General features: G+C 40.1%; 1 long non-coding RNA gene across 1 annotated transcript; it reads right to left on the bottom strand.

Moving 5' to 3' along the window:
* LOC124545428 lies at positions 1–26,515 on the bottom strand. Its single transcript, XR_006967627.1, has 4 exons — positions 26,471–26,515; positions 15,593–15,679; positions 3,884–4,020; positions 1–276 (listed from the first exon to the last, which is right to left on the bottom strand). It is a non-coding gene; the product is annotated as an uncharacterized LOC124545428 (long non-coding RNA).

Here is a 26,515-nt window from a genome sequence, read left to right as displayed (position 1 = left end):
AGTAGTTTATTTGCAATAGAATTGCGGAAATTAATATTCGTGCGAGCTATTTCTGCACATGGTGCTGTTATTACTCAATTTATTGAATGAGCGATAGATACCTTAGCTAATATTCTGCATTGATTGGTGAAGATGTCATGATTTATTACGGTGGTTAACAGCAACAGGCCTGGAATGGTCAGTAGCCGTTTTACGTCAGTGTGGTCGTGGGCTGGTACGAGCTCATCCACCTTCCTGCGTCGTGGTTTAGCCAGGACTTGCGATAATCATTGTAAACTAGAGAGGAGGAGAAGACAAAAAAAAACCTTTTTTGTTACTTTGTTTCTATCATATCTCGAGTCATCATTACGTTCCACAATTAACATCATATATCAGCGAATGTAGCATATGAATTGCGGAGAATACACAAACCTATTAGGATCTGTTTGTGACAGGCAGTGCCTCCTCAGCTATTTAGTTGCTGTGCACGTCTCTAGCAGGGAGGTAGGAAAAGCAACAGACCGTCTGTACGCTCATAATGCACAGTCGTCAGTCAGTATTCTATAAATGAGGGCGTTTGCGAAGTTTTCACGCATCTTTATTGAGAAAGAGTATGAATACTGCATAGGTTTCAAGTGCAAAAGACGGCCTAAATCAGTTAACTTACTTTAACGAAAGCTTAGCCTTTTAATATTTCCTCATAGTTTGACACAACAGACAGTTTCTGTGTTGAGGAGGCATCACAGACACAACACTTGGTTCAAATAAGTGTTATGTTACAGTCGTGGGTGAAAAGATTACAATTAATTATTTCGAACTGACATTAGGCAAATACTCATAATTTACATTGTGCAAGCGTTAAGAATTATGTCGCGATGGAGATGGTACCGTTCCGTTGGTGCCGGATTTGAATTTATTATGATGTTCAAATGCTTAGTCTGTGATTTCTATTCCTGTTTACCGTATTTGAAGCGTATCTTATTCATGAGTTGAATGACTGCGAATTTGTTTTTATACTAAGCAGTGGATCTTAATAAATATTGTGGATCCTAATATATATAATCAACTAAGTACTTCCATTCTCCTTCGTTGAGTTGTGTAGTGGCAGCTGAGTGTGGGTGAGAACATTGTGTGCCTTATGTATTGCAATAAATTTACATTTTATTTATTCTATTGTTAAGACATGCGGCAGGGGTGCTATTTGAAGTGTTCTGTTTCAGCGTGTCTACTTGAGAGCAATTAGGGGTAATGCCCCGAGGAAAGTAGAACTCGCTTAAGAACTAAAAATAAGTAGGAATGTTACTACTTCGGATGTTTAAGGGAAGTGTTGTATCGAGCGGTACTGCTGCCGACGTCGGGCGGGGAAGATACGACTGCAGCCGTGTCTGCTACTGAAAAGACATTTGTAGACATTTTTGCAATACTTCCATTTTTCGAAGTACGGTAACCATCCTTCCTACAGCTAAATTCCTCCAGTACCAACGGGGAAGGCGTACTTTGCAGCCATCTCTCTCTTTCATATGTATTATAATCTATCATTTACTTCACATTTTAAAATGTTGAAAAAGTATGTACTGGTTCCAATTAATTCTTCTACCACATTCTACATTTTTTAAAAAATTTATCAGTTAAAGTTAATCCTAAAATTTAAGTTGTTGCTGTAGTACTAGTAGCAGTACTAACAGTACACTGGAAAATGGTGGTAAGGTCTTATGGGGCCAAATTGCTAATGTCATCGGTCATTAAGCCTAGACACTACTACATGTTCCGCTAGTTATGGCAGGTGTTATTTTCGTACTGCATACTGGTACGCGGAAACGAAGCACCATTACCGCTACTCTCGTAGTGGGAGTTTATGTTATGATAAATATTTAATAATTGGAACCAGATGAGGATTCTTCCATTACACCCCACCAACCTCACTGGCTGCGACGCATTCTTATACACGCAAATCCACTGAAAAAGAATAACAGTGTATGAGTTATAGGTAAAACGACAACTCCTGCCATATCGACCGTGGATCTCTAGTGCGTATTGCTCAAAAACGCTGTAACATAAAATAATCAGTAAACCGGCAAATGAGCCAAGAGCCATTAACTTATTAATAAGTTTATGGCTCCTATAGAAATAATCCAAAACTCTGAATTACGAGAAATATTAATCCACAGGTATGATGCCAACTGGTGCTACGAAGGATACAGAAAATTGCTCAACCGGGGAAAGCAATAAGTCTGCAATGCCAAAATATGGCATACCTTAGGTGCCACTGTACGAGCTCTTGGGTGAAGGACAGAAAAAGCCAGCTGGCAAGGTGAAGAAGTTTTTTCAGCTTCAGTCAGCCCAAATGCTAATAAGAACTACATTCTGAAAGAAAATTAAGGCTACATGACCCTGAAGCTTACTACTTAAACCACATTACAGTACGTGAAATAAGAAAAGCAGTAATGAGAATCCTTTCTGAAGCAAGAGGTATCGACACTATTATGCGTACCATAATCAAAAATATTCCAGACGGCATCGTGCCAGCCTCGGCAGACATACACCGGCGGAAAATAAAGTCGCAACACCAAGAAATAATTGTGTGATGTGAGAACTGCTTTTAATACACGCAGGAGCTGCCGTGAGCACTGGTTACTTCTGATAGTGAACATGGTGTACTCATGTTAGTGAAGAATACTTTTATGGTGACAAAGACGGCAGTATCCTTACTAAGTTTGGACGAGGTCGTGTAATATAGTACTAGAAGCTGGATGCTCCGTCTTCAATAATGTAGGAAGACTTGGAGCAAACGTAGCCACTCTGCATGACTACTGACAGATGTGGTCACGAGATTACACAGTCTCAAGAAGATCGGGCTGCGGATGGCTACGTGGCAGTACCGAGAGGGAAGACCATGTGTTCGGCGTGTGGCTCTGGGGCATAGTACTGCGTTTGCAGCAGCAATTTGAGCAGCAGTTGGCATCATAGCGACATAGGAAGCCGTCATAAATCTGTTACTTCAAGGACATTTCTGAGGCAGACGCCTTGTAGCGTGCATTCCGCTGTGCCCAAACCATTGGAGAGTGCGGTGGAGGTCTCTTGTTCTTCTGATGAAAGCAGGTTCTGTCTCGGTGCCAGTGACGGCTGTGTTTCGGTTATAGGGAGATCAGTTAAGGACCTGCAGCCTACCTGACTACGTTCTAGACGCAATGGACCTACACTTAGAGTCATGGTCTGCAATGCGATTTCATATAACAGCTGGGGTACTCTTATGGCAATCGCACGCACTTTGACAGACAATTTGCACAACAACCCGTTGATTCGGCCTATTGTGTTGCCATTCATGAACAGCGTTCCAGGGAGTATTTTCCAACAGGATAACGCTCGGCCACATACTGTTGTTTTTACCCAGCATGCTCAACAGAGTGTCGACATGTTGCCTCGGCCTGATCTATCATCACATCTTTCTCCAATCGAGCACATATGGAATATCATCAGACGACAACTCCAGCGTCATCCACAAACTGCGTTCATCATCCCTGTATTGACCGACAGGGTGCAACAAGCGTAGAACACTATAGAAGAAATTGACATCCGGTACCCGTAAAACATAATACATGTGCGTTTTCAAGCAACATTCTGGAAGTCACTACGGTTATTAATGTACCAGCACTTCAGATTTTCAGTGGATCATCTCACGCTAACATTAACCTGTGATCTTGCACTGTTAATAACATATAAAATGTATTCGAAGAATGTCTTTACTCTACGTCAAATTTTTTTTTGGTGTCGTGACGTTTTCTTCCGTCAGATTATTTAAATTTTCCTGCGAGTATGGGACACAACATTCTCCATCGGTAAGGAGTATAGTCCACCCTACTCCTAAAAACAAAAAGCCACATGCACCTAGTGATAAACTAATTACCAGTTTAGACCAAAATCCTGGATCATTCACTGCGGTATTGTTATTTGCCCGGTCTACCGGCTTGCCCCTTGCTGTGGTCGCTGAGGCAGGAAATGGCGCTTGTCGACGTTGAGGGGGCAGGTTCCTTCCATGGTGTCCTGTGCAGAAAAGTTGAGTTAGTTACTGCTGAGTATTTTCCTGGAAGTAAAATTGTTTGCAATCGTCGTTTTTTTCAGATATCCGATGGCGTGGTAATCCACTTACAAAATCTGAAAGTGTGAACTAGATTCAGCATCAGTCTACCAGCTTAGTTTAGTGTTTGTTTCTGCTGCAGGCAACCACACACCGATATCTACGCTATTTTGCTGTGAGTTTTGTGAGCGTCGTTGCATTTCTGTCAGTTGAAGCAACACGTCTTGGAAAGTGCGTTCCGATTAGCTTACGATGTTACCGCAATGAAGTGTAATTTGTGATTCTGGACTTTGCGTTTTCTTTCTCCATGTGAACTGCCAGGAGTATAAGATTGTCTGCCTGGTGTTTTGTGCTATCAGTTGGCTATTGAGATCTCTGAATTTGCGGAATCTGCCCGATAACTTGTACTGATATAGTAGGCAGAAATCCTATCTGCATGTGGAATGCACTTCCTTGACTCTTGTGCAGAAAGGAGTGCAGTATTCTGTTGCATCCATTTTCAATGAGGTACCACAAGAACTCTTAGCAGTAGCCCAAACTCTTTTAAGTCTAAACTGAAGAGTTTCCTCATGGCTCACTCCTTCTATTCTGTCGAGGAGCTCTTGGAAGAGCTAAAAATTAAGCAAATTTCAGTGTTACATTAATGATTTTCTTTATTTAAATTTACGAGTTGTCACCTGAATATCTTTTTTTATATTTAATTTTATCTGTTTTCATAATCGTGATATAATTTCATGTATTGACTCGTTCCATGACCATGGAGATTTCTCCTTAATTTGGTCCCACGGAACAATAAATAAATAAAGAAATAAAAGATAGCCTATATCAGGGATTCAATAAGTTCACAGAGATCACTGACAGAGAATCAATTACATAATTCTGGCGGAAATGGGACTTTGTCCCCCTTGTTTTTCTGTTTAAAAGTTTAAGGAGCTGCGACTGAACAAGGATGTACTGATTGTAATCAGCTCCACCATTGTTGCTTATTTTGTCACTCGATCAAGTTTGTATCTGTCTGGATTGACCGAGAACTTGTGGTTCATTGTTGCCATGTCCGAGCGCGCACCGAGTTTCGCTGGCCGTATTTTATGAAGTTTTCTTAATGCTGTTAGCTGTATGCGTATTTAAATGTTGCCTTTTGTTGGAAAGAGACTACGATGAATACTACGTTGTGTTTTCGCGTTGTACATTGTTTACTGTCAAATACTGAAGCGTGGCAGTGAGGAAAAACGTATGTTCGTTACTGCGGTCCATCCGGATAAGCTATGGTTAGTGATGTCTTAAGATAACAGGGTTATTGAACGACAGTTCTAAGTGACATCTTATAACAAACGCCCTTACATATAAGGGACAGATAGGTTAAGAGTCAGTTTCGTTGTAGTTTGGTGAATTTCCACTAGTATATCTATTAATTCATAGCGATCATTACTACTAACCATGCGCATGGTAATACCTGTTTAGTGTGCAACTAATTCTGCTATTTTTTGTGTTAACTGGTAGCTGTGCTAACCATTTAACCCGTTTAATAATCAATTTCACCAGGCTTGGGACTTCCATTCACCGTCAGTGGATCTGAGGCCCTTGGCGTCCTTGATGCCGAAGCCACACTGAACGATGGGGGTGAAGATCTGAGGTCTGGAGCAGGGTTCACTCTATAGACGTTGGACGGTCGACATTTTCCTCAGATTCGGAAGACCCAAAATTTGTTATTATGAAGTACGAAATTGAAGGATTGAATGAAAAAATAGTTTCCACACAACTGTATCCCAGTCCCAAATTGCCAGCCGGCCGTAGTGGCCGTGCGGTTCTAGGCGCTTCAGTCTGGAACCGCGTGACCGCTACGGTCGCAGGTTCGAATCCTGCCTCGGGCATGGATCTGTGTGATGTCCTTAGGTTAGTTCGGTTTACGTAGTTCTACGTTCTAGCGGACTGAGGACCGCAGATGTTAAGTCACATAGTGCTCAGAGCCATTTAAACCGTTTTTAAACCCAAATTGCCAAAGCTCCTCTCCCAAATAACATCGCTCTGCTCACCAGTGGTAGCTGCAGAGCGTGCTGGGTGGTACCGCGGGTATGGGGTGGGTTTGGGCTGAGACACTGCATGGTAACTCTCTGTAAAGTTGGTCTTTGTTTTTCAGGATGTGTGGTCGAACTGTTCGTGAACCTCAGTTGCTGAGGGTAGATGAACTGCTCCACAAGCTGCGTGTCAGGGTCGGTAGCAGTGACGGTAGCGTGGCTGACCAACTCCAGTTATTAAAACACCTGTCCGTGGTACCGACCACAAACCCAGAGGGGTTGGCAAAAGTTGCCATTTGAGAGCTGTGGAGTGCTGTTGCTTTTGTATGCTTCAATTAAACACATACACGCCTGTAAAGAGTTATTTGATGGATTATCACTACCGTCACGACAGCAGTGCAACAGCGTATGCTTAAGACTAGACGAACACAAAATAGATGGCATTATTTAATCAGTGATAGCAGAGGACGGAAAAGTTAACACACAGAAAACCGTCGGGTAGAAATGGACGCATATGGGACGGTACAGGTGAATTGCTAGGTACCCCACAGAATTTGAATTTTGATGAACCATGTGGATAATATAGTTAAGATGTTTGCCGAAATCACCAAACCCTTTCAGAATTTTCTTAAAATGCGATTATCAACACAGTTGAATTTTTATAAGTACTATAAGATCTCGAGGATAAGAGTGACGGAGTTTACAATTAGAAATTGTTAAAGAAATAGTACATTCTACATGTGGTAAATAACCAGGTTTGAGTGCAACTGTCGGGGATTATATTAGTATGGTTAAACGAAGTGTGAGAGCCCTGAATTTTGGGTGCAGTAATGACAAGTGTTTATCCTATTCTGAGCATTTAAGTCCGAACAATGAAGGAAGAGCAGCTTTGTGTTCCAAGCCAGCCACTTCTGAACAGCCAGATCGACTGGTCATACACATTCAGTGTCCTATGTATACTGACCAAAGACGAAAGGTTAACTGTCGAGTAACTCCCAAGGAAAAGAAAAGATCACAGCCGCACTGCACTATTAGTATGTGGTGTGAAACTTTTTCGGTGTGGCAAAGAAGGCCACATTAGCGGCTGTGGTAATCAGTCCAAAATAACTAGTGATTGATGTCAATTAAAGAACGCAGAGTTAGGTCGGGTGTCTTGTGTCCAACGAACAGCGGGCGTCATAAATAAGCCCGTACGTAAATTACAATTTATCTGTTGTCATATTAGTAATGAGCAAGTACGTGCGCTTTTAGATTCGGTGGTAGTTGTATTGGTTACACATGATTTTACATGGAAGAATTGGTTACAGGTAATCGAGAATCTCGTGGTAGATGCTATCATTGGATTCAAGGATATTGCGCAGACAGGATTAATTCGCAGTTGGTCGGATCGCTGTGTTGAATTCAAGATAAGGCAAGCAAGCAATTTTCGTTTCGTTGACATTCGACAGCCCCGTGTATAATAGTCAAGTTCTGGTGCCGGAACTTCAGCGCACTGATTAAGATGAAAGGCAAAATTTACAGCATTTACCAGCTAACGGTAGACCGAGGATTCAAAGCCTTTGTGATAAATTTCCGGATGAATCGACTCGGTAATTAAGTCTTACACACCTGAGCAGGTACAAAGATCAAGTAACGGATTCTATACTAGGTAGGAAGCCCCATTACCGGTTGATGTAAGTGGAACACGTGGTAGAAAGAAAATTGAGTCAGGCGTCATTTTTTCCTCGTAACCATCCTATTCAGCCCCGATATTTACTGTGGATAAGGCACTAGGTGGAGTTCGAATGGTCACTGACTACTGCTAACTGAAGAAGAAAGCTATTTTTCATTCGGGTCCTCTTGGTTATCTCCGCTGATGGTTTCCTTAGTTCAAGGGGCTCAAGTTTTTAAAACTCTGGACATGAACCAAGTGTACCATCAGATAAATTTAGATGAAGCCTTTAAGAGAAGATTTAGTTTGTTTCTCCATCGGTACGTTTTTTAGAGCATGTAGATTCTGTGGAGGGCATGGCCATAGACATTGAGAGAATAAACACAATAATAAATTTTCCTGGACTATGAGACAGGAAGCAAGGAGAATGCTTTGTCCAGGCGGCTAACTTTTTCTAGAGATTTGTACCGGGGGTAAGACAAAGGTGGTGATTCTTAACCAGTCACAACGGTAGACAGTTTTGCAGAAAGTGGCCTTTGTAGGCCCTTCGGGCCCCTGTTGTCATTAACAGGTTTTCAAAAAGTTTTACTGTTTAGACTTATGCATCACAGCTGCATTAGGTGTAGTATTGCATGAATAACATGAGAATGGGTGTAAGTCAGTTTCTTTCGCTTCTCGCTCATTAAATCACTCAGAACAAAAGTATCCCACTTACGAACTGGAGGCACTAACACGGTTATTTCCACTTGAAAATTTTAATGCATGTCTTGAACCAACAACCTTGATATTGGAAACTGTCACCGAAGCCCTTAGTTGGATATTATGGTACCTACGATGAGTGTTCAGGAGAGACAGATGGGATATCCCATAAATAAGTCTTTAAATATCTAGTAAGGCATACGGATGGTATCGATAACGTCAAGGTTGATAAACCTTGTAGAATGTTCGGACCTCAAGATCAACACGATCAGGAACTGTTACCTATAGATAAGTCTAAACTGGTAAGTGATGTCAGCGCTACAGTGTCAGGAGTCCCCACACTCTATGATGGAATAGAGAAGCGTCGCAAACAGGATGCAGAATAAACGGTGTTAAAGGGAGATTAAACCTTGGAGAGAATAGTTATCCAATTCTCCTGAAGGAGGAAAATCCTCTGTAGTATGTCTAGGTGAAGTTAAATGTAAGGTCGTTGTTACAATAGGTGTACGGACTGACGTGTTACAGTACATTCATTTATCGTCGGTATTTATAAAGCTACCGAAGTGGTCATGGAGCACGTCATTGGGCCCGAGGTGACGCAGATGTTAAGAATTTCGCAAGAAGTTGCTAAAAATGTGTAATGAGTAAACCAGCTCAGAATACTTAAGCGGGGTATTTTACGTGTAGATCGGTGGAGATAACCACGAATGGGATATCGGGATATCGAATGGTTTTATAGGCTGCTTGCCGCGATCGAAATTTGGACACCAGTATGTATTCATAGCAGCGGATACCTTTTCCATATTCATGCGTTTTTTCCAAGAAGAACAGTCATGTTTAACCATAAATCTGAATTATTATTAACTGAACAGGTTGTCTTGGCGTTATATCACAACATTTGATAAGTCTGTATTAGTATAATGAATTAAACGGAACTCAAGTACTCTCTTATGAAAAGTAAACACTAACTTTAGTGAATCCCATTTTCATGAAACTACAAAAGTTTCGTAAAATCAAACACAGATATCACAACATTTAATAAGTCTGTATTAGTATAACGAATTTAAGGGAACTTGAGTACTCCCTTATGAATAGTACTGAACTGTAACTTTAGTGAATCCCATTTTTATGAAACAACAAATGTTTCGCAAAATAAAACACAAATAGCCTTGAGGCACAAATGGTGATTTCGTGTAAACGCACAACTAGTCTAGAGTCCTGGGGCACATCTGCTGATGCTTAATCTGTCTACATCATTTTTCGAGCTAGGTTAATAATTTTCCTATTAAGTTTACATAGATTAGGACAAAGTAGCACATTATGATTACAATTTTTACAGAACTAAGACAACATGAAAAATTACTTAATATTTTCAGTCGTCGTTACATGTTTTTAAGTAAAATATAAGCAGACATATTAACATAAATATACATTCCCTACGTCCAACAGCACATTTCTAAAAATTGTTCAGAGTAAATCAGGGAATATCAAAATGTTAACATATTTTTAACAGTTTCAAACAGGTATTGATAGCGTTCATGCAGGTGTACCTAATGTATTACATTTATCCGAGATTGCAAAATCTTTCTGACATTAGTTGCAGTGGATGTACACGAATAAAAATGTAAAGAAGTTACCATTCTACACACACACACACACACACACACACACACGCACACACACACACACACACACACACACACACACACACACACATACACACACACACGCACACACTGAGATGTTATTTCTAAGAAGAAGGTAAAAGTTGTTACATTCGTAGTAGCACATAGATGTCATCGTAAAATATTTATTTGTATAGATATCAGGTGTAACTGTATGGTAAGAAATGGGGGAGCTATAAAGTAATTGGTTCCTTAGGGAAAAAATGTTATAAAATTTCTTTATAATCCATGGAAGTTAAATGTACTTTGTTCGTTTAACATATTTTTGGATTATGTTTGTTCGTGTAAAGTTATCTTTCTAATATTTCTAGTTGGTTATACTTTCTACCATTATGTTCTATGTGGTCTACAATTAGGTTGATGCGCATGTCACTTACTCTGTGTTTTTTAGGGTACATGTGGTTAGTTACATGGTTCAGTCAAAAAGCATCAGTTAATTCATCGTAAATGTACAGAAAGTTTTTTCTGCTTTGCCTATCCACAAGGGGGGCAACTGTTGACTATGATTTATATATTCCACTATGTTCTGTTACTGGAGTGTTAATGATCACTGAGGCACGTGGTGTTCAAGTTCGTTGTTTTGGAGAAATTTATGTTTATGTTGGTTTTTCTAAGTGGTTTTTTGTGATTTTGTGTTAAAACAGGAAACGCTGGTGAAAGTTTGCGCTGACAGTTAGTTTTCCTAATTAGTTTTTCTATTACTGACGTTAGCTTGTATTTTGCTGGGTAGTTCATCCATTGTTTTTACTGAATACACAATATTTATTGCAATTACTTTAAGTTTTCTATCTATTGTGTTAATATTTTAGGTTTCAAAGGCTGACAAAGGAATTCCACAGCTGTACTCTACAAAAATAATTACATTACTAAAACTCTTATTTTTTCTCAGAACACAATACTGGACTGAACCATGATCTAACCACTGAGTTACAGGAAAATATTAAACAAAATGCCTAACCAACGTAGCGTCCTAAAATCCAATAAACAAATAAAAATTGCACATCAATGAAGTGCATTGCTCCCACACTCATCGTGTAACTGAAAATCTACGAGCTGAACTCCACAATTCCGAGGGTGGCAACAGCCGACAAGTGCGAGAATTTCCGCAGAAGCAGCTTAAGAGTTCATGCAAGCAATTGGTGACAATAATAATTTACAGAATAATGGAAGAGAAAATCGACTATGTGTCAGATGTCGATCAGTTTGGCTTCAGGAAAGGCAGAAGCACCAGAGAGGCAACTCACAATGACCCTGCGGTTGATAGTGCATGCAAGACTGAAGAAAAGTCAAGACATGTTCATAGGATTTATCGGCCAGGAAAAAGCGTTCGACAATTTAAAATTGTGCAAAATGTTCGAAATTCTGAGAAAAATACGGTTGAGCTAAAGGGAAAGATGGATAACATAGAACATGTAAAGGAACCAAAAGAGTACACTGAGACTGGAAGAGAAGTGGTCGCGTTATTCGTACACGAGACTTAGAGGGCCACAGACACAGGTAGATGCCCTGTTTCTTGACTTCCGCAAGCCGTTCGATACAGTTCCCCACAGTCGTTTAATGAACAAAGTAAGAGCATATGGACTATCAGACCAATTGTGTGATTGGATTGAAGAGTTCCTAGATAACAGAACGCAGCAAGTCATTCTGAATGGAGGGAAGTCTTCCGAAGTAAGAGTGATTTCAGGTGTGCCGCAGCGAAGTGTCATAGCACCGTTGCTATTCACAATATACATAAATGAGCTTGTGGATTACATCGGAAGTTCACTGAGGCTTTTTGCAGCTGATGCTGTGGTGTATCGAGAGGTTGTAACAATGGAAAATTGTACTGAAATGCAGGAGGATCTGCAGCGAATTGACGGATGGTGCATGGAATGGCATTTGAATCTCAAGGTAGACAAGTGTAATGTGCTGCGAATACATAGAAAGATAGATCCCTTATCATTTAGCTACAAAATAGCAGGTCAGCAACTGGAAGCAGTTAATTCCATACATTATCTGGGGTTACGCATTAGGAGTGATTTAAAGTAGAATGAGCATAAAAAGTTGATCGTCGGTAAAGTAGATGCGAGACTGAGATTCATTGGAAGAATCACAAGGGAATGCAATCCGAAAACAAAGGAAGTAGGTTACAGTACGCTTGTTCCCCCACTGCTTGGATACTGCTCAGCATTGTGGGATCCGTACCAGATAGGGTTGATAGAAGAGATAGAGAAGATACAACGGAGAGCAGCGGACTTCGTTACATGATCATTTAGTAATCGCGAAAGCGTTACGGAGATGATAGATAACTCCAGTGGAAGACTCTGCAGGAGAGACGCTCAGTGGCTCGGTACGGGCTTTTGTTAAAGTTTCGAGAACATACCTTCACCGAAGATTCCAGCAGTATAGGGCTCCCTGATACGCATATCTCGCGAAGAGACCATGAGTATAAAATCAGAGAGATTAGAGCCCACACAGAAGCATACCGACAAACCTTCTTTCCACGAACAATACGAGACAGGAATACAAGGGAAAACTGATAGAGGTACTCAAGGTATCCTCCGCCACACACCGTCAGGTGGCTTGTGGAGTATGGATGTAGATGTAAATGTAGATGTAGATGGTTAAAAACGGCGTAACATAGGAATGCAATCTTTCGCTCCTACTGTTCATTCTATACACCGAGAAGCAATGACGGTAATCAGAGAGGGCCGGTCGTGGTAGCCGAGCGGTTCTAGGCGCATCAGTCTGGAGCCGCGCAATCGCTACGGTCACATGTTCGAAGCCGGTCTCAGGCATGGATGTATGTGATGTCCTTAGGTTACTTCGGTTTAAGTAGTTCAAAATTGTAGGGAACCGATGACCTCAGATGTTAAGTCCCATAATGCTCAGAGCCATTTCAACCATTTTTGAAATCAGAGAACTGTTAAAGGTTGTGATTAATATTTAAGGAGAAAGGATATCAATGATAAGATTTGCAGATGACACATCTATCCTCTGCGAAAGTGAAAGAGAATCACAGGATCTAACGAATGGAGTGGACGGTGTACTCATATAGAATATGGAATGAGACTAAATCGAAGAAAGACGCAAGGAATGAGAAGTACCAGAAATGAGAACAGCGAGAAAATTGTAAACTGAAATGGTGATCGTGAAGTACATTAAGTAACACCTAGGCATCTAAATAAGCCAAGACGGACGGAGCAAGGAGACATAAAAAGCAGAGGAGCAGTGGACAATAGAATTGTACTTGTATCAAACATAAGCTTTAATTTGAGGGAGGAATTTCTAAAAATGTACTTTGAAGCACATCATTCTATGGCAGTGAAGAATGACCGTGGAAAAACCGGAATGGAAAAACTAGTAGAAGCCGACCTCGGGGAAGATCAGTTTGGATTCCGTAGAAATATTGGAACACGTGAGGCAATACTGACCCTACGACTTATCTCAGAAGCTAGATTAAGGAAAGACAAACCTACGTTTCTAGCATTTGTAGACTTAGAGAAAGCTTTTGACATAGGTGACTGGAATACTCTCTTTCAAATACTGCAGGTAGCAGGGCTAAATACAGGGAGCGAAAGGCTGTTTAGAATTTGTGCAGAAACCAAATGGCAGTTATAAGAGTCGAGGGACACGAAAGGGAAGCAGTGGTTGGGAAGGGAGCGAGACAGAGTTGTAGCCTCTCCACGATGTTATTAAATCTGTATATTGAGCAAGCAGTAAATGAAACAAAAGAAAAAATCGGAGTAGGTGTTAAAATCCATGGAGAAGAAATAAAAACTTTGAGGTTTGCCGATGACATTGTAATTCTGCCAGAGACAGCAAAGGACTTGGAAGAGCAGTTGAACGGAATGCATAGTGTCTTGAAAGGAGGATATAAGATGAACATCAGCAAAAGCAAAATGAGGATAATGGAATGTAGTCGAATTAAGTCGGGTGTTGCTGGGGGATTTAGATCAGGAAATGAGACACTTAAAGTAGTAAAGGAGTTTTGCTATTTGGGGAACAAAATAACTGTTAATGGTCGAAGTAGAGAGGATATATAATGTCGACTGGCAATGGCAAGGAAAGTGTTTCTGAAGAAGAGAGATTTGTTAACAGAGAGTATAGATTTAAGTGTCTGGAAGTCGTTTCAGAAAGTATTTGTATGGAGTCTTGCCATGTATGGAAGTGAAACATGGACGTTAAATAGTGTTGACAAGAACAGAATAGAAGCCCTTGAAATGTGGTGCTACAGAAGAATACTGAATATTAGATGGGTAGATCACATAACTAACGAGGAGGTATTGAATAGGATTGGGGAGAAGAGAAGTTTGTGGCACAACTTGACTATAAGAAGGAATCGGTTGGTAGGACATGTTCTGAGGCACCAAGGGATCACCAATTTAGTATTGTAGGGCAGCGTGGAGGGTAAAAACCGTAGAGGGAGACCAAGAGATGAATACACTAAGCAGATTCAGAAGGATGTAGGTTGCAGTAGTTACTGGGAGATGAAGAAGCTTGCGCAGGATAGAGTAGCATGGAGAGCTGCATCAAACCAGGACTGAAGACCACAACAACAACAAGAAAATTGAAGTATTTGAGATGTGGTGCTACAGAAGAACGTTGAAAATTTGGTGGACTGATCAGGTAAGAAATGAGTAGGTTCCTCGCAACATCGACGAGGAAGGGTATATATGGAAAATAACTACAGTAAGAAGGTAGAGGATGACAGGACATCCGTTAAGCTATCGAGGAAAACAGAGAGTCGAATACCCCCAGCCGATAAATTGTGGGGTAAGGTGCAGGGACGAGAACGTTAAGCACAGGAGAGGTATCTGTAGTGGGCCGCATCAACGCAGCAGCAAGACTGACGGCTAATAAATAGTCTGCTCATAGTGTAGTTGAAAGCAATTTAACCATAACTGCTAACAGTAAATAATTTTTTGATATTATCTTGGCTTCGTAAAAAATTTAGTCACAATGTACTGTTTTATAATATACCTATTCAATCGCGACAGGACAAGTTTCAACATAAAATCAAAGTATGATGTCGACTCATCAAGCACCTCAAAAGGGGCACTAGGGCTCTAAATGCATCAAGCGTTGATGTAAAATCACGTCTTGTGACTGAAGGGGGTTTGTGTTTTATTTTACGAGTGTAATACAGTCACAGAAGGAAGACTCAGTTTCCTCATTAGCAAATATAGTCTCACAAGTTAGTATCAACATTTTTTTCTAGGGCGCTTCTTTATGTTCAAGAGGCACTGAAAATTTTATTTAATTAATAATCGTGCTCAAAAAGTAAGGATTGACATAAAATCATCCCTTAAAAATAAAATCGTAGCTTAAAAGCAAATAAACATATGTAAATTTTCATTGTATAAATGTGCCCTTGGGAATGTATTTAGAATGTACCAGTAAATATTTGAGACTACCACAAGCATCAACAAATTTCCACACTCAATTAATTTAAAAATATTTGGTTCAGCAGTTTTTTTTCAGACACATGTATTGGTAATATACAAACCAGACTGCAGTTTGTCTTCTGTAACAGGAGACCCTCCTGCCAGCCCGAGGCACTCCTCGGGACAGACCACCTGTGCAGAGATGGCCACTGCGCAAAGGAAATGTTTTGTTGTTTCAATATGTCATACAACGCCACTACACCAGTAATTCATTATTCACACCAGAAAAGTAAATTTATTTAGATGAGAGACCTAAAGAGGTTCTAAATGTACATTGTCTACATCAAAAGTCTCATAGTACTATATCTCGATGCTTTGCCTGTATTTACTATGGCCAACTGACCACTGAGTTATGAGAAAACAGTTCCATAATCTGCAATAATTTACCAGTCATCCATTCAATGGGAATTAGATTCACATAATTGTCTATAAGATTAATTCTATGTAATTTGAGGTGTGAACAGGAACTTACTAGGAGACACTCTCCCAACAATATAGCTAAGAAGATTGAGTACTCATAACATTGTGAGATTGTTGCTGTTACATCCCACGCATCTCACTGCATACAATAAAGTGTTACAGATGTAGCTGCTGCGAAAGTTTGACAATGTAGAAGGTATGGTAAAATTTCAGCACCAGAACTCTGAGGACATAATTTAATATCCGTTGTCTACCCCATACAGCAGAAATCACCGTCGTGACAGTCCCAAGCGGAATGGATACAGGATGATTCACGAAGATATGCAAATATTTTAATCTGTTATCCAGCAAGTACAACTAATGAAAAAAGCTCACATAAAGATAGGTCCGCGTATGTTTAGTTACGTAGTTATGGGTAATAAAAGATTTGATGCGAAATCTAGCAACTTCGTTAATATGAAGCCATCGCAAAACTGTACGAGGTTAATGTACGATTTCAATTTTGTTGTTGTTGTTATTGGTCTGGTGAATCTAATAAAACGTGTCCCAGACGTCTATCCGCAGTGGTTTTCCAGAACATCCAACATGAATTCATGCCTGCAACGGTATTAATGATAGCTGATTATCTGACACATTCACACAGTTTCAGTTAACTTCATTAGCATCATTTCCCCAAAATAAATTTCTCTACAACTTCTGTTGAAAGCGTTGTGCACTGTCTGGAATTAAAAAAGAAATGGCCCAAGTCGTTACTAAATTAAAATTTTATCAGATTACGTCTTGGCTTCTTTGCATGTTCCGAAAAACTATTGCAGATACACGCCTGGTACATGTTTTATTACAACCACCGGATCAATAACAACAAAATAAATGGAAATCGTGCTTTACTTTAAACTGTTATAAATTTGCGATGGCTTCAAATTAGCGAAGTTGCTAAATTTCAGACAAAATTTTTTATTAGCCGTAACTCCGTAACTAAACATTTGCGGACGTAGATTTACCTGAAGATCTTTTCTTTTGTTTTACTTATAAAATAACATATTAAAATATTTGCATATCTTCGTGAATCAATCTGTAGAAATATAAAGGTCCCAAATAAACAGTGTCTCCAAGAAAGTTGCAAAATTCGTGAGCATCTGGCTTATGTCTCCATACGACAAACATTCTGTTTAGTATAATAATACGAGCCCCGCGTCCTGTTAAAGGATATCTGTAACTTGGGTGAAAGATAGAAACCATCATTAGCTGTATATCACAACATAACTGGTAAACTTGTACAACTTCTGCTACAAAGATCAGTCCGGATTTCGTAAGCATCACGGCACCATGGGAACCTAAAATATGCCACTGGCAAACATGCGGCTACAATAACGACACTGCTTGAGTTTGGCAAAGCATTTGATGGACAAGAAAGTGGTATAATGCCCAGAAAACACGCGGCAGCTATATTATTTGGATAGTGTGCTGTAGTTACGTGAAAGTTTCGTGAGAAACAGAGCCCTACGTGCTGTCTGTGGGAAGGAAATCCGTCCTGGGAGCATGTTCTATTCAGAGTGCCAAGGGGTTCAATCCTAGGCACACTAGTGGTTCTCTTCTATGTCGGGGACATCTAACTCATTCTGACATCCTGTAAATATCGTTTCTGTGCCGACTACCACCACCTTTAAGTAAGAGATACGCCATTTACATCTACGTGGCTACTCTGCAGTTCAAATTAAGGTGGTACATAGAGGGATTTTCGAACCACCTTCAGACTATTTCTCTACCGTTCCACTCTCTAACAGCGCGTTAGAAAAATAAACATTTACATACTTTTGTAGCTACTCTGATTGCTCTTGCTTTATTAAGATGTTCATTTCTCCCTACGTAGGTACGTGACAGTAAAATACTTTCACATTAAGGGAAAATATTGTTGACTGAAATTTCGAAAAGATCTCGTCGCAATAAAAATAGACTTTCGTTTAATGACTTGCAAAGGACGTACAACCGCACTGTAAGCAGTCTCTTTAGTAGAAATGTTATATCTTCTAAGTCTTAGTTAAACACAGTCTGTATGTTGCCTTCCCCATGACATTGTCTATCTGGTCTTTCCAATGTAAGTTGTCCTTTAATTCACAGATATTCAGTTCAATTGAGAGACTTTAAATTTGTGTAAGTTCTTGTGTAACCGAAATCTAATGCCTTTCTTTTCTTAATCATTTGGATGACTTTATGGTTTATCTATTCCGAGAAAATTGTCGCTTCTCGCACAATACAGATACCGTGTCTATTTTGGAATTGGTTTTGATCTTCTAAAGACTTCACTACAGAGCAAACGAAGGCATCATCTGTAAACAGTCCAACAGGGCTACAAAGATTGCCTCCTGAAATTTTTACATAGGTTAGGGAGAGCAGAGAGACCATAACTCTTCTTTTGGGAATGCCAGATAATAGTACTGTTTTATAAAAACTGGATGTGTTTGTCTTCGTAGGGTGGTTGCCTGAATCGTTACTGAAGAAAAAGAGGAAGATTTGAATTGAATATTACCATTTTACTCGATGATTTTCTGTACATTACTATGAACTGAGACCTATTTTACAGGAACGCATGAGTCTAGTCGGGTAACTGAAGTGAACTTTATAGACAGCAATTGATTAGAAGTCTCTTTGAAGGAACGGTGTCAAAAGCCTTCTGGAAGCCTAGAAATATACAATAAGCTTGAGATCCCCCGTCGATAGCACTCATTATTTCTTGCGAATTAAGAGCTGTTTGCGTTTCACAAGAACGAATTTTCTGAAAACACGCTGGCAATGCGTCAATGAATATCATATATTCGAGTATCGATCTTTCGTCTGTGTTTCAAAAACTACATCTACATGCGACGACGACCCTGGTATTTTTAGTAACCGATCAGAAATTGCTCACTTTCAGGTTGCACAAACTACTGATTTTGTTCCATCTTGACGGTTTCCAAATACCATGTATCACAAAACGGTAAAAATGAAGAGTGAAATTTCGCAGCGGCAGCTCAGCTGGACACAAATGCTGTCGCCACATCCAAGAAGACGTATATGAGTTGTTTGAACGAAACTGCCCTACTATGATGTAATCCAAAAAGGCACCAGTAGCGGTAACGAAAGATAAACAAAACTGACCATGAACGAATGTGTGTGTTACATCTAACATGTCCATCAATTTGAGCACGTCCAGTGCTTCACATCCTTGTTAATGGCTTCGTCTAAATAAGTTACGTGACAAACATAACCTTTGTCTACATCACTAACTCCCCAGGGTGCAAGTACACGTTTTACCTCGTGTGACGTCGGGCGCTGCCGATACTACGCCACCTGAGTCCACATCTAGAACTTGGCGGTAGTCCATGTGACTACACCACCAGTTTATGGCCGGCTCAGAGACACGCCCTCCTCAGCCCATGCGCCCTGTACCGCTACGAAAACGACTTAATAGACAACCCATCGCTCTCTACAATAGTCAAGTATAGTCATGCTGTAGTTCCTCCGTCTCTGTCTAGTCTAAGCATTGTCATTCAGCCTTCGTTACTACCGCGGACATCGGACTTGGCCTGTCTCACAAACTTACGTTGGTTATTGCACCGGACTTGCTGAGAATCACGTTAAGTATAGAGATGTATCAATCACTACGTATGAATCTCGTTATTTGTCTCCCTGTCACAGAAGCCACCACCTCCTTGACCTTGTAAGACGTATGTTTTGCCGGCGATGGGCGAGGCATGACAGAGTCTCTGACCAGAGAGTAGTTGTCGTTAGTTGTTGCTTCGCTAGTCTGCGCTTGTCTGCGCGAGTGGACAGTAGTAGTCTGGTGTAGTCCGCGTGAGTCGGCGGGAGTCGGCATGTGTCGGCTGTGTGCTGTGCTCGCAACTCTGGTCAGGACTCTGGAGGATGAGTATTATTCTAGAAGGTAAAGAAGCAGCCTTGCGCATATTTAATAATGTATGTTAATTGTAATTTAATTTGTTCCACAAAATGCCCCAATAATAATTTTTATAATATAAAGTAACTCCTTTAAAGAAAAGCATTCATTTCAATTTAAAGAATATTTCCAATGCATGATCATTCCTTCCAAGAATCAAAAAAAAATATACGGCAGCATTGCACGAAGATGCGTCGAAAAATATCTAATTAAGAGCAGATATATTTGCAGTATTTATTGAGGTAAGAATTTTTGATTTTTTATTCAGAATACAGGGCCGAAGGGCAGCGCTGATGTCCACATAAAATTTATCAGGTTACTAAACTTTTTATTATTTCGGTGTTTAGGAATTTTTCTGTTTCGAACTTGACATTAAATAAGAAAAGAATTTTGTGGTAACATTAAATGTGAATGCATTTCTGCACACAGACAATAAATGGGAGCCAATTTTGTTCAGAGGTTACAATATTAAAAAATTCATTTAGTTATTATTTTGTGGGGAGTTTACGCATGGTTCATATTTTAAATATAAACAATTCTTTGGGCAGGCTACACTTGGCTCCTTTTCATGTAACATTTTCTGTGGGGAGGTTACACTTGGCGACATCCGGCCAGGATCGTATTTATTTGTGAATCTTCTGATAAGTAGTCATATAACTGCTCTTATTTACTTAAATGTAGTTTGCATCTGGCGCAGCACATTTACTAATTTGTCACTCTTTCTTTCACAGATCATCGGCAAGTTGTTGCTCATTCTTGTGATTGTGTTTGTTGCATTTTTGCGTTGTCTTTGTTTCATTTTTGTGCTTAATTTCGATTTGTGTAAAAATGCCGCGAAAAACTGTTAACAGTACATCGCGATGTGCAATAAGCGAAATAGCTGACTCGAATAGTTTGACCGATAATACTTGCGACACTCAGTGTAATAGTGACAGTCCTCCATTTACAGACAATAAGTGCGGACCGACCACTAATATTGACTTTGATCCTACTGATGAACAAATAAATTCAATTGTGTCCTCTGTTGGTTTAACGACAATTGATGACGCGGGACGTTCTGTTGCAATGAACGCTGCCCAGTTTAACACACCCGGTTTGCAAAATTCGCATAGTGAGCAAATGAATTTTTCTAACGAAAATGAACAGTGTACTCAAAATACGACAGATTTATTTGATTCCGAGGTAGTGACTAACAGTGCACATCCGAGTGGAAAACCTTTTCGAGAATCACAGAATGACCAAATGGTTACTTAAAACGTGATAATTGCAGGTACGCCATCAAACAGCACAGAGAATAGAGTAGGTAATTTTGACTTGGATCAAATTATGGCAATACTGCTACAACAGAATGAAAATTCCAAACAACAGAATGAAAGACAAGAGAAAAATCACGAACAACTTAGTGAAAATCTCAAACAACAACTTAATGAAAATAATGAAAATCTGAAACATCAAATTAATGAAAAACAAGACAACTTTAATGGAAATTTTAAACAACTTAGTGAAAAACATGACAACCTTAATGAAAAATTAGACAACAATTCCAGACAGCTTAGTGAACAGATTGCAGCCGTTGCCGCGCAATGTCATGATACTAAAGAACAATTACGTGAAGAAATTAAGGCTTGTGCTAGTAAAAGTAGTGAAGGAATTAGATCTGTTGCACAAGAATTAAGTAATATACAAGCAGCCACGACAGAATCACTTAGACACGAAAGTAGTGCAGTCGCTAAAAAATGCTCTGAAAACACAGCACATTTACGCGAGGAGTTTAAATTAATGCCAGCAGAACTTTCGCGCACACTGGATGCAAAAGTAGATGCGAAATTCGACCTACAGAACAGTCAAATTGACGAACGTTTTAATCACCACCTACAAAACAGTGAAACGCGTTACCGTCAATTCATACAGGAACAAAATAAAGTAAAACGACAAGTCATGGAAACAATTACCGCACAGTGACATTAAGATAAACGTAAATTGTTTACGAAAACAAAAACATACGTAGACAACAATATTGCTACAGTATCGGACGAAATTAATACTATCAAACAGTTGGAAACCGAATTTCGTGATGAAATTTCCGATGTTAAAACAAAAACAGATACATATACAGTAGACTTTCAGACAGTGACCGACAGACTTGAACAATTAGAATTAATACAGGATCCCGATGCCATCAAAGCAGACGTTAAAAACTTGAACGAAACCACACGTAAGATACAAAAACAAATTAATGCTTGTGACACTAGAAACGATGAACAGGTAAAAATACTGACTGAAAAATATGATGAATTGGCCAGTCGTATTGACGTTATTGAAAGTAATAATGACAGCAAATCAGACGATACTTCACCGATTTCGTTCAATCAAACACCTGAATTCCACACACCGTTCGGTGGCTTGCGGAGTATAAATGTAAATGTAGATGTACTACAGTAGGTCTGCGTGCGGAGACGAATGCAGAATAACAGTAGCAGCAAGCGCTACATGCGGACACTGCGACAGCTAGACCAAACCACAACAGTGTACTACAGCCACACTTGCAAACACAGTTGTCATCGTAAATATGTCCCTGCAGTTGCTGCTCGCCGACCGTGGCCCGTGTTTGTTCCAACACGCAACTGAACGTCGGAGGTTTCAAACGTCAACTTTAGGTTACAACATCTCCGGATGTAATTAACATTTTGCAGTGGAACAAACGGCACTGATTACGTATTTGTTTATATGTTCAGATGTGCTATCAAAACTAACGAACGGGGTTCAATTAAAAAAAAAACCGTAGGTTTGTGTTAAAAAACATACTTCCGTTCATTTTTGTATGGTTTGTATTAAACAGTTACACTAGCCCCTCTGCTCACGTTCGGTCTGTGGAATCGGTTCGTCAGTATTTGATGAGGTTTACGAAATATATCCAGCGATAACGTTAGGTCACTCACCCTGTATTATATATATATATATATATATATATATATATATATATATATATATATATATATATATATGTGTGTGTGTGTGTGTGTGTGTGTGTTTATTAAGCTCCCATTAAACATAATGCTGTCATTTTATGGAATCCGCAATATTATATCTGATCTTCAGAATCCACGCACAATATTTTCATATCCTCTCGCTCGCTACGCACGACCTACTATTCCTACAGAAACATTGAAGAGGACTTTTTTGAAGGAAACTTGATATGGTTAAATTTTGTACTGGGATACGTTTCCTCATTATGGCATGGTTTCCGATATTCAAAAAAAAAAAAAAAAGAAATACAAGACTGGTATTCAAATGCCCCTCCACCCTCACACTCATCAGTCACCGTTCAGGATTTCTAGGATATTGTTCGTGGCTCTCCCTCCTGCCACTGCAGACAAATTTCCGACTACTCGAACTATTAGCAATATTCGACCTTTGTTTGTCCCTATAGATTGGGCTATTACGCTACTAGCATCGCTAGCATCGCAGCTATTTCGTCAACATTATTAATTTAACCATGCCTTTGTGTGTAACTAAAGGAAATCGACTTTTGTAAAATTTACGCTAAAACTAATTACTTCGACAGTTCGATCGAGACATAACCCTTACAACGACAGTAGCTTAATATTCAGAAGGCCAGACGAATACAACGATATAATTGTTCATTTTATGCTCCTAAAATTCACTAACCTCTTACCTAAAATCTACACAGACGTTAATTTTATAATTTGTTATTGCTCCACTAAGCCGGTAGCGTAATAAGACCAGTCAATGAAGACCAGAGAAATCTGAATAATGAGGGATGAGTGGGGGTGTGAAGGGGCATTTGGAGGTCACGTTTGTACGTTTTTCTTCAATATCTTGCAAATCGAGGGCTCCAGCGAAAACGAATTCCGGTACAGCATTTAACTACATGAAGTTTCCTACAAAAAGGTCTCTTCATTTTTTTCTGTCAGACTGATACTTTCTGCATAGCGACCGATAAAATATCAAACCTCGTTCGTGGATTTTGAAGGCCAGTTCAGGTTGGCGGGCTGCATAAAACAGCAGCGGTTGGGGCAGCTGAGAATGAAGCTCACAAACTGATATTCCTAAAGCTATGGAGGAAAGTGCAAAACATTCGCTGCCGATTGATGAATATTTGATTTGTGACTTCACCGCACAGCTGGAAAAGGCACAGATAGTAAATGGGAAACATATCGACACCAGGACATGCAGTCTTTGGGAACTGCATTCCGGTACTCAGTTGGATAGGAAACATGCCTTACAGACAGGTGGGTGATGTATCAGGATTTGGGAGAGCAGGTGTAGTTGGGCTCAAAGAAGCTGGTTCGAGTAATCACAGAATCGCTCGAAATTTGAAGAGCAGCGATGCCTCCATATTACGATGTTGTTAGGAATGGGGAACCATGTCGAACACAGCATCAAGAAGGAAGCACTCGACTTGGAGAGACAACAGAACGTGAGGCACAAGAAATCGTCAGAGAGGCAAACAGTCCCGGTGTCATCATTATCATGGACCCGACGTGCAACTGGTGTTTCAGTGACCACAACGACCTGTAATAGGTGGCTCACAGAAAGGGGGCTCAGCTCACCGCGACCCTTGTGCCAACAGCCATAGATAGCCCTCTGTTCACCTACAGCCCGTTTTCAGTGGTGTCGGGCAAATTCGACCTGTAATCTCACTGACTGGATTAGAAGTGTCTACAGTGATGAATCCCACTACGAACTGACCCAGATGACCAGTGGAGACCTTCTTGCAGACACGCATTGATGGGTGTGCCATTTAATTTAATAGCAGAACCACTTTGAGTGTCATCCACGGCAACCGTACAGCACATTCTATGCCCGTTTTCTTGCCATCTATGGCACGTCAACATGAGCTTACATGTCAGCTAGATAACGCCCTCCTGCACACGGCGAGACTTTCTGCTGCTTGCCTTCGTGCTTTCCTAAACATACCTTACCAAGCAAGGAGAATTATTGGAAAGACATCCTAGCAAGTCGGTATTTTGAAGATCTAAAGCGCAATTTGGACTGCATTTGCCAAGATGTCCCTCAGGAGGACATCCAACAATTGTGTCAAACAATGTCAAGACTAATAACTGCTCACGTAAGCGCCAGAGGTGGACCAAAGCGTAAACGACTTGCTCAATTTATGAAGCTTTTCCTCTTGAATCAACTATCAAATTTTTCCTGAAGCTGCAATCATTTGTTTGGCTGTACACGCACATTACATCGACCGATATCCGTCCCATCCTTTCGTGATAGATCCCTCTTTGTCTTAGAGTGTATTTGTGAAGTAATTCTGGCGCAGAGATTGTTTGTTTCGAGAGTAGTAGCAGTCAATTTCATAACAAATAACCTTTTCGTTCTAAATCAAGGCGGGAGGAATGTAAGAATTTTTTATCTGCAAACGTGAGAACTAAAATTATTCGACTCAATGGAAGAGACACCAAAGATTTAGAGCCAGTATGGTAGTGCTGTTATTACTCAGTAAAAAGCCCTCTCCGGTAAAGAAGTAGCACATGAGCCACACTGCGTCACGGATGACCGAATATGTGCAAAATGGCTTTAGCTTCCGAACTGACTGCAGCAGGAACGCCTGTAGACCTAAGTGGCGAACGCTGCGAACAGTACCATACAGCTACCATAATCGCTCGTCGTCTCTTTGTGTCGCATTAAAATGGAACTAAATCTTCATTTAACGAAACTGGAATATAAACACACCCGTGTGAGCACAAAATGACAAAAATTCATATGTTCATTAAAGGTATTTACGAAATATCAAGGTAGTTCATTTACTGTTTAACTTGTGGGAATTTGTATGATACCTATGTCGTAACTGCTACTTTAAATCACCACAATAAATAATCCGTAGTATAGCCAATATGTCTTAGAAGAAAATTCTTTTCCATCGTCTTGTCATCGAAACGATATGTAAGCACAGCGTTCATTGCATTATTGAGATTTAGTGACAACACTTCAAGGAACCGTCACTTAGATATGGGTCAAACGAACTCCCCTTAATCAAATATCTAAACGGGAATGCTACCACAGCTCAGAAAATATGAACATAGCAACTTCATGCTCCATTTTATTCCAAACGGCTGCTGTTTTTGGAGCTTGCATTAACTGACTGGTATTATTAATCTCCTTTCCCAGAGTTTATTTCTAGGTAAATGGGTGCACATAGTCTGAATTTGCTCTACGCGACCCTTGCCTCATTTACCCATTACCTTTTCCTTTCTTTACACATCGGATATGGTCAGTAAATGTTAGGCCTATGGTTCCACCTGTAATATTTTGTGTCAAGCAGTATGATGCAGGTGAGTCCGACCTGTCAGTCAGTATACAAGAACAAATGAATAAAGGCTTATGTACTGATGAACGCATGGAGTGCAGTTCAGTGAAAGGTGATACATATAGAGAACGAATGGATGAACGGAGTGTCTCAAATATTAGCATCAAGTAATAAGTTTCCAGATGTTCGCCTCTTCGAAACTTAGAGGTCAAACATCGTTATTGGTATATCTGTTTCAACTTAAAAATGCGTGTAAGAGTCAATTGTAAACGAAGTTACGTGGCTCTGTTCGGAGAACTGGCTTACCGACACAGGCGGCGACCACAATGACGACAAGGAGTGTCTTCTGCA

The sequence above is a fragment of the Schistocerca americana genome, chromosome 8 (genome assembly GCF_021461395.2).
Source record: "Schistocerca americana isolate TAMUIC-IGC-003095 chromosome 8, iqSchAmer2.1, whole genome shotgun sequence".
NCBI classification, from domain to species: Eukaryota; Metazoa; Arthropoda; class Insecta; order Orthoptera; family Acrididae; genus Schistocerca; species Schistocerca americana.
The sequence above is the reverse complement of the archived record's forward strand: the minus strand, read 5'-3'. Positions and strand labels throughout refer to the sequence as shown.